The sequence below is a fragment of the Anolis carolinensis genome, chromosome 4 (assembly GCF_035594765.1).
Source record: "Anolis carolinensis isolate JA03-04 chromosome 4, rAnoCar3.1.pri, whole genome shotgun sequence".
Classification (NCBI taxonomy): domain Eukaryota; kingdom Metazoa; phylum Chordata; class Lepidosauria; order Squamata; family Dactyloidae; genus Anolis; species Anolis carolinensis.
The window spans coordinates 250,336,644-250,351,569 of NC_085844.1; the positions used below are offsets into that span (position 1 = coordinate 250,336,644).

Genomic DNA, 14,926 nt, shown 5'->3' on the forward strand with positions numbered 1-14,926 from the left:
CCAGGGTGAAGGGGGCTCGGAAAGGGAAGGGATCTGAGAATCACAGAATAATACCAGTTGGAAGAGACCACATTTATTGTTATTTATTTATTCATTTACTGCATTTATATCCCACTTTTCTCACCCATGGGAGGGACTCAAAATAATAACGGCAAAATTCAATGCCAAACATATCTGTGAAAACATAACAAAAAGATCAGATCATGAACAACGAAATACAGTAAAATCTCACTTATCCAACATTCTGGATTATCCAACGGAGTCTGCCTCCTGCCCGGATCCACAGCTGTTTCTCTAGGCATTGAAAACATTGACTGCGGGGATGCGTTGGATGGTCCAGAACGTTGGATGGGTGAGTGTTGGATAGGTGAGACTCTACTGTGTATATCTATATATATAAAAGAGTGATGGCATCACGGCGACCCACAAAACAACAAAACTACAGGCCCCCCAACCTCGAAATTTGACAACACAACCCATCATCCACGGCTCTAGGTTGATACAACAAAAAGAAAACAAAAATAAAGTCCTAATTAGAGAGAGAAGAATAATTGCTTTTATCCAATTGCTGCCAGTTAGAAGGCTAAGCTCCTCCAACTTGGTCTCCTAGTAACCCAATAAAAAATAATAAAAAACACTAAAAACAATTAAAAACACTAAAAAATTAATACAATAAAATACTATAATAACAGAAAATAACAAAATAATACAAGAAAATAATAAAATATAATAAATAAAAAGATAACTTACAATAAAATTAATTTTAAAAATACAAATAACGTCAAATAAAAATTACACAACAATTTTTAACCAATACCACCACCACTTTGCCACAGCAAAGCGTGGCCGGGCACAGCTAGTATATATATATATATATATATATATATATATATATATATATATATACACACACACACACACACACACACACACACGCATGTAAACATATATACAAATATGCAATATAATTTACAATAATAGATAATATAATATATATGCATATAATATTAATAATACTTTGTAATACAATATAATACTAATAATACAATATAATAATATTAATTATATATTACATGTAATATTATTAATAATATTGCAATATATAGATATAGTACAATAGGGTAATTTATTGCCAGTATTGTGCTATGCTAATAATATAATATTGTATGTAAATTTAATTTGTAAGCTGCTCTGAGTCCCCTTTGGGGTGAGAAGGGAGGGATATAAATGTATTAAATAAATAAATAAATAATAATAATAGGCAGCAAGGACTGAACTTTTTACAGATTTAATTTCCGACAATGATGTTTCTGTAATGCCGGCCACATGACCTTGGAGGTGTCTACGGACAACGCTGGCTATTCGACTTAGAAATTGAGATGAGCACCAACCCCCAGAGTCAGACACAACTGGACTTAACGTCAGGGGATAACCTTTACCTTTACTTTTACTTGTTTCTGTAAGTTCATTTTATGCAACTCTATCTTTATTTGTAGTCAATTTGTTAGTGGCCAAAGTTTTTGTAGTCAAGGTTTTCAATACATTGCGATGTTTTGGTGCTAAATTCGTAAATAGAGTAATTACTACATAACGTTACTGTGTACTGAACTGCTTTTTCTGTCGATTTGTTGTAAAACATGATGTTTTGGTGCTTAATTTGTAAAGCCATAACGTAATTTGACATTTAATAGGCTTTACCTTATCCCTCCTCATTATCCAACGTTTTCCCACTTACCCAACATTCTGCTGGCCCATTTATGTTGGATAAATGAGACTCTAGTATAAACAATAATAAGTGTACTTAAAGAACAACTCAAAAATAACAAAATTAGAAATTTAAATATATAAATCAAACAATTGGGACATGTTTACTAATAAATCTAATGTTAGTAAACAGGTAAAACATAACATAAAAAGGCAGAGATTCCCAAATCATCACAATTAAAGAGTCCTCTGGATACTGTTTAGAAACAGGAATATAGCCCAAGTCTTTTTTTTTCTTTTTTTTTGGGGGGGGGGGGGTTGTAAACTGTGTTATGAGGTCCTTGGGAAGGCAGATGGGGGTGATGGTGAAGCGTCTCTATCCATGCTGATCAAAGTCCCATAATGCCAAGATCTTACTGATTGACTTAACATAGGTGAATTGCAAATAAACCCTGTGCCTGAAGCTTGTCTAATCCACAGGCCTTACCCAACCCAAACCACCCGATGCAAAACTCAGTCCCAAACTAAAATAGCCCAACTCTGGATCCAAGAAGACCCTTCAAGATCCAGAATAATACTTCCGAGCCCCGATGGCGAAGTGCATTAAAGTGCTGAGCTGCTGAACTTGCACACCAAAAGGTCCCAGGTTTAAATCCCGGGAGTGGCTTGAGCGTCCGCTGTTAGCTCCAGCTCCTGCCAACCTAGCAGTTCGAAAACATGCAAATGTGAGTAGATCAATAGGTACAGCTCCGGCGGGAAGGTAAGGGCGCTCCATGCAGTCATGCCGGCCACATGACCTTGTCTACGGACAATGCCGGCTCTTCGGCTTAGAAATGGAGATGAGCACCAACCCCCAGAGTCGGACACGACTGGACTTAATGTCAGGGGAAACCTTTACCTTTACGCAATGGTAAAACTCCCTGAACTAAAAAAACTCTCACAAAGGTGATGGTAAGGCTCTAATACAAACACTACCCACTGCACATCTGCAAGAAAGGGTGTGACAGAGGGCCAGTGATGGCTTTTTAATCTGGTGCTGGATTCAGGTGAGATTGCACAGCTGTGGAGGCCATGCCCAGGAAGTTTGGTGAGGCTGGCCCCAGGAAGAAGTTCAAAAGTGGAGTTCTCAGGCTCTGGCTGCCTCTGCTGCTCGGTATAGGGCATCTAGTCCAACCCCCTGCCGTGCAGGGAAAGTACAAAGGACCCTGACAGATGACCATCCAGGCTCTGTTTAAAAGCCTCCAAGGAAGGAGCTTCCATGGAAAGAAGAAGAAAGGGAAGGAAGGGGGGAAATGGAAGGGGAAAGGAAAAGAAAAGAAAGAAATGGAAGGGAAAGGGAAGGAAAGGGAAAGAAAAGGGAAGCAGAAAGGGAACAGAAAGTAAAGGAAAAGAAAAGGGAAAGGGAACAGAAAGGGAATGGAAAGTAAAAGAAAGAAAACGAAAAGAAAAGAAAAGGGAAAGGGTACAGAAAGGGAATGGAAAGTAAAAGAAAGAAAACGAAAAGAAAAGAAAAGAAAGGGAAAGGGAACAGAAAGGGAATGGAAAGTAAAAGAAACAAAACGAAAAGAAAAGAAAAGAAAGGGAAAGGGAACAGAAAGGGAATGGAAAGTAAAAGAAACAAAATGAAAAGAAAAGAAAAGAAAGGGAAAGGGAACAGAAAGGGAATGGAAAGTAAAAGAAACAAAATGAAAAGAAAAGAAAAGAAAGGGAAAGGGAACAGAAAGGGAATGGAAAGTAAAAGAAAGAAAACGAAAAGAAAAGAAAAGGGAAAGGGTACAGAAAGGGAATGGAAAGTAAAAGAAACAAAATGAAAAGAAAAGAAAAGAAAGGGAAAGGGAACAGAAAGGGAATGGAAAGTAAAAAAAACAAAACGAAAAGAAAAGAAAGGGTACAGAAAGGGAATGGAAAGTAAAAGAAAGAAAACGAAAAGAAAAGAAAAGGGAAAGGGTACAGAAAGGGAATGGAAAGTAAAAGAAAGAAAAAGGAAGGGAGGGAAATGAAAGGAAAAGGGAAACAGAAAGGGAACAGAAAGTAAAGGAAAAGAAAAGGGAAAGGGAACGAAAAGGGAATGGAAAGTAAAAGAAACAAAATGAAAACAAAAGAAAAGAAAGGGAAAAGGAACAGAAAGGGAATGGAAAGTAAAAGAAAGAAAAAGGAAGGGAAAAGGAAAAAGAAAGGAAAGGAAAAGGGAAACAGAAGGAACAGAAAGGGAATGGAAAGTAAAAGAAACAAAAAAAAGAAAAGAAAGGGAAGGGAAAGGGAAAAGGAAAGGAAAGGAAAGAGAAAGAAAGGAAAAGGAAAGTGGAAAGATAAGGAAAGGAAAAGAAAGGAAAGGAAAAGAAAAGAAAGAACGGGAAAAGGGAAGGGAAGGGGAAAGAGAAGGAAAGGAAAAGAAAGGAAAGTAAAGGAAAGGAAGAGAAAGGGAACGGAAAGGGAATGGAAAGTAAAGGAAAAGAAAGACAGAAATGGGAAAGATAAGGGAAAAGGAAAGGGAAAGGAAAGCAAAGGAAAAGAAAAGAAAAGAAAAAAGGGGAAAGGAAAGGGGAAAGAGAAGGAAAGGAAAGGGAGAAAGGGAAGGGAAAGGAAAGGCAAATCAAAGCAAAGCAAAGGATAGTCAAAGAAAACACAACTCCTATTCCTGCCATGATGCTAGTGAATCAGCATGGAGGGGGAACAGGGCCAAGGGCTTATGCGCTATGCATCTCAGTTAGGAAAGTGAGATATAAATATCATCACCATCATCCCCATCGGCAGTTCTTGCTTCCAGGGAAAAGGAGCAGAGTGTTTCCTGCATGCCACCCATTCACCCTTTGCAATTTGGTTCAGTTATTTGAGCTTGCACGGGCAAACTTGGGGGCTCTGGGTGTTTTGGACTTCAACTCCCACCATTCCTGGCCTCAGGCCCCTTCCTTTTCCCCCTCAGCCGCTTAAGCGGCTGAGGGGGAAAAGGAAAGGGGCTGAGGCCAGGAATGGTGGGAGTTGAAGTCCAAAACACCCAGAGCCCCCAAGTTTGCCCATATCTTCTCTATAGTCAGGCCTGCTTTTTAAAAACTTCTCTAAAGAAGGCATTAAAAATTACATAGACATTAATAAGCGAAAATGGACAATTTCTGGTTAGAAGATAAATGTCATCTTCATGAGGGCAGAAATGAACAGGTGCCCTTAAATCAAAACCACGCTGATTAAACGCCTGACCTTACAAATTCATCCTGATGTCCACTGATTAATAAACTAAAGGTTGATTAATCTAGCAATGAAATACTGTACATATGACCACCTTGCGCTAAATGACAGGTGCTTCATTATATTTTTATACTATGACATGTCACTCACTTGGACACGATAGAAGCGCAAAGAAATGTGCATGTTGAGCAAAATCTGAAAAACTCCCAAAAACGAAACTGTCCACAAGAATGGCTGGGATAGTGACACCTTCACTTTCTGATGGTTCCGTGTTTAATGGTTGAGTTAAAAATACTGTGGATAAAATTACCTTCAGGATAGGTGTATAAGGTGCATATTAAACTTAAATGGATTTCATATTTGGACACATGAATACCACCTGCCTGCAACTTTCTTCTCAAAACTTGGCACCCATTGGTCAGAATGCTGGAAACAGATAAAAGATAATAACTTACTAGAAAGTTAGTTTCCTGTAGACTAAGACAGCCTCGTGAATTTCATAGGCTTTTCATAAGTGAAGAATACAGAGAAAGTGAAGAATACAGTCTCCCCATGAAAGACTTAACTATAAGCAGTTTTGCTTAGCTTTCAAGATCAGACTATGATTTCCCTCATTCTAGACGAGGCATGGGCAAACCTTGGCCCTCCAGGCATTTTGGACTTCAACTCCCACAATTCCTAACAGCCTACCGGCTGTTAGAAATTGTGGGAGTTGAAGTCCAAAATGCCTGGAGGGCCAAAGTTTGCCCATGCCTGGTCTAGACACTATATTCCTACTGATGCAGCCTAGAATTGAATTGGCTTTTAAAGTTGCCACATCACAGTGTTGGCTCACGTTCCACTGGTCTCTGAAGACCCCTAGATTCCCTTTGCATGGACTGTTTTCAAGCCAAGTGTCACTCATCCTATATTTGTAAATTTGTTCCCCCCCCCCCCCCCCCCGTTGAAATTCCATTTGGTTAGTATATGTTTTGTCCCCATACAACACCATAAAACTGCCAGCAAAACACGAGGAAAAGAATGAGGAAGTACAGTCACGACTGGACGGTGAAGCAACAGCTCCCTCTGTGGCCGGAATCGTGAAGCTGGAAAAATGTTAAAAATGCCTCTGAGTCTGTCTAATGTATGTTGTTTGTCGGTTGGCATTGAATGTTTGCCATATATGTGTTCATTGTAATCTGCCCTGAGTCCCCTTCGAGGTGAGAAGGGCGGAATATAAATACTGTAAATAAATAAATACGTTTTGTCATGTATGTATATCTAACTCTCACACTAGGTTGGTTTAACGTTTCCTTTGCTAGTAAAATTGTGTTGCGAAATGATGCCGGTCTAAAAAGTGTGTCACTGACTTGAAATGTTTGGAAAGCTTTGGTCCAAGTCATTGATAAAGATAATAACCCAGGAAAGGCCCAGGAAAGGACACTTTTTATGGCCCTCCTAAATTGGTGACTTTTCTCCAGGAGGAAGAAAGAGGCACCCTTAAACAAAATTGTTTAAGGGTGCCTCTTTCTTCCTCCTGGCTGGTCAACCAATTCCCAATCCACCTAACAAGAGCACATCCAGCCCACACTTTACTAGCCTCTTTGTATGTCATGAAAGGGACTTTGTCAAAGGCCTTGCTGGAATCAAGATGTGCAACAGAAAGATATTTCGAGGCATATGTGAGGAAGGGGTGCATACATCAAGACACACCATTTGGACTCATGCAGAGGACAGGTTTTTGCCTTGAGGCTCGGAGAGCAAAGAAGGAAAGGAGCCTTCCTCCTCCTGACCTTGTCCCAGGTTTCACATTTATTTCTCCCCTCCCTCCTCAGTTGCCCAAAGACACAACAGCCCAGCAACAGCGTAGTCGGAGGAGTGTGCAAAGTCCAAGGATTCGCTCGACTATCAGGAAGAAAGCGGAGGCGAATGCACAAAGGGAGAGGAGGCATCCCTTGGTAGCCGGCCAAGGACTGTCTTCTTCGTCTCCGATCCCACCACCCACACCGAAGCTGGGATGAACGGATGATGAAAAGAAAGGGAAGCTCCAGGGAAGGAGGCAAGGGATTCATTCTGTGCAGAATTGCCCGGAAAGGGGAATTGCACCGCTGAAAGACTTGATTTTGCAAACAAGAGTGCTGTTGTGACTCTGATGAGGATTCTGGGATGCAGTTTCAAGATGATGGGATTCAGGTTCAGGATGAGTTTCAAGATGACTCTGATGGGAACTATGGGATTCAGGTTCAGGATGAGTTTCAAGATGACTCTGATGAGGATTCTGGGATGCAGTTTCAAGATGATGGGATTCAGGTTCAGGATGAGTTTCAAGATGACTCTGATGGGAATTATGGGATTCAGGTTCAGGATGAGTTTCAAGATGACTCTGATGGGAATTATGCGATTCAGGTTCAGGATGAGTTTCAAGATGACTCTGATGGGAATTATGCGATTCAGGTTCAGGATGAGTTTCAAGATGACTCTGATGGGAATTATGGGATTCAGGTTCAGGATGAGTTTCAAGATGACTCTGATGAGGATTCTGGGATGCATTTTCAAGATGATGGGATTCAGGTTCAGGATGAGTTTCAAGATGACTCTGATGAGGATTCCGGGATGCAGTTTCAAGATGATGGGATTCAGGTTCAGGATGAGTTTCAAGATGACTCTGATGAGGATTCCGGGATGCAGTTTCAAGATGATGGGATTCAGGTTCAGGATGAGTTTCAAGATGACTCTGATGGGAATTATGGGATTCAGGTTCAGGATGAGTTTCAAGATGACTCTGATGGGAATTATGGGATTCAGGTTCAGGATGAGTTTCAAGATGACTCTGATGAGGATTCTGGGATGCAGTTTCAAGATGATGGGATTCAGGTTCAGGATGAGTTTCAAGATGACTCTGATGGGAATTATGGGATTCAGGTTCAGGATGAGTTTCAAGATGACTCTGATGGGAATTATGGGATTCAGGTTCAGGATGAGTTTCAAGATGACTCTGATGAGGATTCTGGGATGCAGTTTCAAGATGATGGGATTCAGGTTCAGGATGAGTTTCAAGATGACTCTGATGGGAACTATGGGATTCAGGTTCAGGATGAGTTTCAAGATGACTCTGATGAGGATTCTGGGATGCAGTTTCAAGATGTTGGGATTCAGGTTCAGGATGAGTTTCAAGATGACTCTCATGGGAATTATGGGATTCAGGTTCAGGATGTCCCTGCTGTGGGAGATGAGGAGCAGGGAAGCTTGTGATGATGATGACCACTTGCTTAGAAAGCAAACTGTCCGAACAAAATTACGCTGGGTGTTAATCAATGATCCAAGATTCTCTCCAGAATCTGTATAACATATTGAGCATCCCTGGTCCGGGTTTCCAAACTCCAAAACTGTTTGCTTGGATGGCTAGGAATCATAGAATCCTAGAGTTGGAAGAGACCCCGTGGGCCATCCAGTCCAACCCTATCCTGCCAAGAAGCAGGAAAATCGCATTCAAAGCACCCCTAGAAGATGGCCACCCAGCCTCCAAAGAAGGAGCCTCCACCACACTCTGGGGCAGAGAGTTCCACTGCTGAACAACTCTCTCTCATATAGAATCATATAATCATAGAATAGTAGAGTTGGAAGAGACCTCATAGGCCATCCAGTCCAACCCCCTGCCAAGAGCAGGAAATCGCATTCAAAGCACCCCTGACAGATGGCCATCCAGCCTTTGCTTAAAAGCCTCCAAAGAAGGAGCCTCCACCACAGTCTGGGGCAGAGAGTTCCACTGCCGAACAGCCCTTCACACAGTGAGGAAGTTCTTCCTGATGTTCAGGTGGAATCTCTTTTTCTGTAGTTTGAAGCCACTGTTCCGGGTCTTAGTCTCCAGGGTTGCAGAAAACAAGCTTGCTCCCTCCTCCCTATGACTTCCCTTTACATCTTGATGCATAGCCCTCATCATGTCTCCTCTCAGCCTTCTCTTCTGCAGGCTAAACATGCCCAGCTCTTTAAGCCACTCCTCATAGGGCTTGTTCTCCAGACTCTTGAACATTTTAGTCGCCCTCCTCTGGACACATTCCAGCTTAGAGTCAACATCTTCCTTCAACTTCCTTCAAAGCCGTAAGTGCTTCATGAAAAATCTGTAAGTGTTGAGAGTATAACAAAGAGTATCTAGGGGATGGTTCACTAATCTCTAATCAGTTTTTGTTTTAGATTATAAAGAAAGCCAAATAACCAATAGAGATTGGACAGACTTGTTATTAACCATAAGCCAAATGCAATGTTATAAATTACTCAAATGTTGTATTCCATCATTGTACTATAACTTGATCCTAGCCAATGGTTTGTTGACCGAAATAAAGGCTACTGAGAATTGGACACAGTATTCCAGGTGTGGTCTGACCAAGGCAGAAGTGAGGGGTAGCATGACTTCCCTGGATCTAGACACTAGACTATTGATGCCGGCCAAAATCCCATTGGCTTTTTTAGCCGCTACATCACATTCTTGGTTCATGTTTAACTTGTTTCCTACGAGGACTCCAAGATCGTTTTCACATGTACTGCTGTGGAATCAGTCATTGTCCCCCATTCTGTATCTTTGCATTTCTGCCTAAGTTGAGTCTCTTGCATTTGTTCCTGTTGAACTTCATTTTGTTAGTTTCAGCCCATCTCTCTAATCTGTGAAGATCGTTTTGAATGCTGCTCCTGTCTTCTGAAGTATTGGCTCTCTCTCCCAATTTGGTCCCATCTCCAAACTTGATGACCATGCCTTCTAACCCTTCGTCTAAGTCAGTGGTTCTCAACCTGTGGGTGCCCAGGTGTTTTGGCCTACAACTCCCAGAAATCCCAGACAGTTTGCCAGCTGTTGGGATTTCTGGTAGTTGAAGGTCAAAACATCTCAGGACCCACAGGTTGAGAACCACTGATCTACAGTAAGTCATTAATCAAGATCCTAGGATGTAACCCTGTTGATGGCACTCCACTCGTCACTTCTTTCCAGGATGAAGAAGACACATTGATGAGGAGCACCCTTTGGGTTTGCTCACTTAACCAATTACAAATCCATCTAACCATACTTTTGCCTAGCCCACATTTAACTAGTTTGCTTACAAGAAGGTCATGGGGGACCTTGTTGAAAGAAGGCCTTCTTGAAATCCAGATACGCTACATCCACTGTGTTCCCTGCATTTACCCAACTTGTAAGAGAGGGATCCCTTTCCTTTCCGATGCCTTGATGTACATAAATCTGGTTTTATGTACAAAAAATGTATAAAGAATAAACCTTCAGAATCAGAAGTAATTAAAGAATCAATGTTGAAATGGTCCAGAGATTTGGGTAAACCAATTCTTATGAGTGAATGGGAAGATACTGTATATACTCGAGTATAAGCCTAGTTTTTCAGCCCTTATTTTAAGACTGAAAAAGCCCACCTCGGCTTATACTCTGGTGAGGGTCCTGGTTGGCTTATATTTGGGTCAGCTTATACTCGAGAATATATGGTACATTTATTATTTTTCTCTATTATTATTGGTATTATTACATTTATTATTTTTCTCTATTATTGTTGCTACTATTACATTTATTTTACTCTATTTTTATTATTATTAATACATTTATTATTTCACTCTGATCTTCTTCTTATTATTATTATTGCATTTATTACTTTACTCTATTTATTATTACTTGTATTATTTTACTCTATTTATTATTACTTGTATTATTTTCCTGTATTTATTATTATTACATGTATTATTTTCCTCCATTATTATTAAAAGGATACATAAGCACATTTACATTGAAGAAGATGATAATAATGATTTGATCAGAGTTGGACAGTCTTATCTTCAATTTGAGCTTTATGTAAATATTCAAAAACATTTAACCTACTGATGCCTCAATTAATGTAATTTTATTGGTATCTGTTTTTATTTCTGAAATTTACCACCCTTGGCTTATACTGGAGTCAATGTTTTCCCAGTTTTTTGTGGTAGGTGCCTCGGCTTATATTTGGGTTGGCTTATACTCGAGTATATACGGTATTTGGAACAAGAAAATCAAATATTCCTTCGCCACAGATCTTAAGGAAAACTGGTTGAAAACTATACAAAGATGGTATTTAACACCAAAAAAATATCGACTTAATGTATAAAAATATGGATAAGGAGCAAGTCGGCTCATATTATCATATGTGGTGGAGTTGTAAGGAAATAAAAAAATACTGGAAAACAATTAATATTGAATGTAGGAAAGTTTTAAAAATAAACCTGGAATGCAAACCAGACTATTACCTACTGGGATTGTATGCTGTACAAGGTAGTGAAGGAGAAAATAAAATGAAGAATAAAAAGAATAAGGAAAAAAAATTCACGTATTTAGTTACAGCAGCAAGATTAGTGGTAGCTAGATATTGGAAAGAAGCAATTATCCCCAGCAAAGAAATGTGGTTAGAAAAAGTTATTGATATCAAGAATATGGACAAATCAACATATATGATTAAAAGAAATACTGGAAGGGCCATGAAACCCGCAGAAAATGCCACAAATTCATCCGCTCATCCATTGCTTTTCATCGGATGCAGGACAGCTCTCCTTACCCACAGCACACAAACTGTGTACACAAGCGCATATTTAATTGTTAATTAAACACTCCTCTGTACATTCATAATTTATGTGCTTAAACACCTGTCTCAAGCAGCCGCGGGAGAGATTTCCTTTCTGTCCTTTTTTAAAAAAAAACACACACAGGGATTTAATTCAAGAGGCTATCCATTTTATATTGCAATCCAGCCATTGCGCTATAAGATAAGGGCAAGATCTAAAGGTCATCTAATCCTTCTCCTTGTCTTAAAAGTTAATTACGTCTCCAGACATTATTAACTCTCAATGAACTCCGAGGGCAGAGCTGGTGAAGTTATTCCAAAGAGAATGAAGATAACAATAATATTGAACCCATAATAATAATAATAATAATCATCATCATCATCATCATCATCATCATCATCATCATCATCATCATCAACAACAACAATAAGAAAAGAGTGACAGAAGTGTAGATCCACCCTAAATTCGTTGATAGCAATGAACCCAGAAAAATCAAATTCTGCACAAATCTACCTTGATCGTGTGGCCAATGGGCAGTTCTTAGCAAGCTAATGGCATGTACGTTATATTTTTTAAAGATATATAATCCTTCCACTTTTAAATAAGTCCAGCAATATATGACCCCATATATGAAGGTTTAGAGGGCAGGCTTATCAGGTTTGCAGATGACACTAAATTAGGAGGAAGAGCTAATACTCCAGAGTAGACATGGGCGAATTTATTGGAATCATCGTTAATCGTAATAAAATCGTTAATCGTAATAAAGTCGAAACGGGTTCCGAGGTGGTTTGGTGCTTCTAATTTAACCTTCGAAGAGAGTATTGAACCATTTTTTTCATGGATCGCACATGCCTACTCCAGAGGACAGGGTCAGAATTTGAAATGGCTTTAACAGATGAGAGAGCTAATTGGCCAAAACTAACAAAATGAATTTCAACAAGGGCAAATGTAGGATAGTCACTTAGGCAGAAAAAATGAAATGCAAAGATACAGGATGGGTGACGCCTGGCTTGACAACAGAATATGTGAGAAAGACCTTGGAGTCTCCGTGGACGGGAAGATGAACATGAGCCAAGAGTGTGATGCAGCAGCTTAAAAAGCCAATGGGATTCTGGACTGGATCAAAAGGAGTCTAGTGTCTTTATCAAGGGAAGTCATGGTGCCTTTGTATTCTACCTTGGTTGGGTCTCTTCACCTAGAAGAACACTGTGTCCAATTCTGGAAGGTGGAAGATATCCAGAGGAGGACAACTAAATGGATCAAAGGTCTGGAGACCATGAATCCCTCTGAGGAGCATCTTCAAGATCTGGGCCTATTTAACTTGCAGAAGAGAAGGTTGTGAGGAGACATGAGAGCCATGGATAATATGTGAAAGGATGCCATAAGGAAGAAGGGCCAGGTTTCTTTTCTGCTGCCCTGGAAACTAGGACCCAATGGAGCCATGGGTTCAAATGACAGGAAAAGAGATTCCACCTAAACATTAGAAAGAACTTCCTGACCATACAAGCTGTGGAACTTTCTGCCTTCAAGTCTGGTGGAAGCTCTTTCTTTAAAAGCTTTTAAATAAAAGCCGGATAGCCATCCGCTGGTAGTGCTTTGATGGTGCCTTTCCTGCATGGCTTGGGGTTGGATTAGATGGTCCATGTGGTCTCTTCCAAATCTATAATTCTATGTTTCTCAGACTCCCTTAATCGAGACACTAGACTCCTATGGATGCAGTCTAAGATCACATTGGCTTTCTTAGCTGCTGCATCACACTGTTGGCTCATATTCATCTTCCTAAGCCCCTCCTCAAAGGGATTTATGGTTTCAAGACCTGAGCATTTTGCATATAAAATAACCTTCAAGCTATGTGTAGAAGGTATATATGAAACAACACCTGGACACCTTCCGGCTTAGTAGACTGAGCATGAGTCAACCCCAAATGAGACTTTGCTTGTGCCCAAGATTTTCTATAGATTTCATCATCACCTCCAGACAGGCCTTACTCTAGACCAGGGGTCCTCAAACTTTTTAAGTGGAGGGCCGATTCACAGTCCCTCAGACTGTTGGGGGGCCAGACTATGATGAAAAAGTCAAAAAATTAGGATTGTTTTTGTGTGCCTTAATGTCATTTCAGACTTAGATCAACCCTAACATAAGACCATAGGTAAACAAAGAAACCTCCAAAGACCATCTAGATGGTATCATAAGACCATCAGTAAGGAAAGGGACCTTCAAAGGCCATCTAGATGATCTCATCATGCCATCAGAAGACCATAGATAAGGAAAGGGGCCCCCAAAGGCCATCTAGACAATCTCATAAAACCATAGATAAGGAAAGGGACTCTTAAAGGCCATCTAGACTGTCTCATAGGACCATAGGTAAGGAAAGTGACTTCCAAAAGCCATCTAGATGGTTTCATAAGGCCGTAGCTAAGCAAAGAGACTTTCAAAGACCATCTAGACAATCTCATAAGACCATAGGTAAGCAAAGAGACCTCCAAAAACCAGGTAGACTGAGATCAACCCTAAGTTTAAAGTTTAGGACAGGGGCCAGGTAAATGACCTTGGAGGGCCGCATCTGGCCCACAGGCCTTAGTTTGAGGACCCCTGATGTAGACGGTCTCATAGGACCATAGGTAAGGAAAGTGACCTCCAAAAGCCATCTAGATGGTCTCATAAGGCCGTAGCTAAGCAAAGAGACCTCCAAAAACCAGGTAGACTGAGATCAACCCTAAGTCTAAAGTTTAGGACAGGGGCCAGGTCAATGACCTTGGAGGGCCGCATCTGGCCCACGGGCCTTAGTTTGGGGACCCCTGATCTAGACGTCTCCACTCCTCTATACAGCCGGCTCTCCATATCTATGGATTTTGCATTTATGGATTCAACCATCTAGAGCTTTTCAATATTCCCATTTTACTATGCCACCACATAGAGAAAGTAAGGAAGGGAATCTCCAGGTAAGCAGCCTCTTATCTCTGGAGCCGGTGCTTTTTCTGCCGAGCCTTGTGAGAGGAGGCCTAGGGCTGCTCTCCCTGGCCTTTAAATGAAGATGCAAGTGCAGAACATTCAGCGGAGCAATAAAAGAAGGATCAGCCAACGGGCTTTTGCAGCCAAAGAGCTGGAGAGTCCATTAATATCAATATGTGAAACCCAGCCCCATCCAACAACACAGTTGAGTGAAAGTGCTGTTCGGCGGTGGAATAAATTGAAACAGAGGCTGGTTGGCTGTCTGTCAGGAGTGTTTTGTGTGTTCCTGCATGGCATTGGGATGGAACAGATCAGCCTTTCTCAACCTGGGGGTCGGGACCCCTGGGGGGTCATGAGGGGGTGTCAGAGGAGTCGCCAAAGACCATCAGAAAATACATTCACATTTGGGCATATAGAGTATTCATGCCAAGGTTGGTCCAGATCCACCACTGTTTGAGCTCTCTGGATGTAGGTGAACTACAACTCCAAAACTCAAGCTCAATACCCACCAAACCCTTCCAGTATTTTC

General features: G+C 40.7%; 1 protein-coding gene across 1 annotated transcript in view; it reads right to left on the reverse strand.

Annotated features, from left to right (window-relative positions):
• Positions 1-14,926, reverse strand: part of LOC134298715 (nucleolar protein 4-like) — a 155,241-nt gene that overhangs the window by 70,895 nt on the left and 69,420 nt on the right. The gene's annotated exons all lie outside the window — the stretch shown is intronic.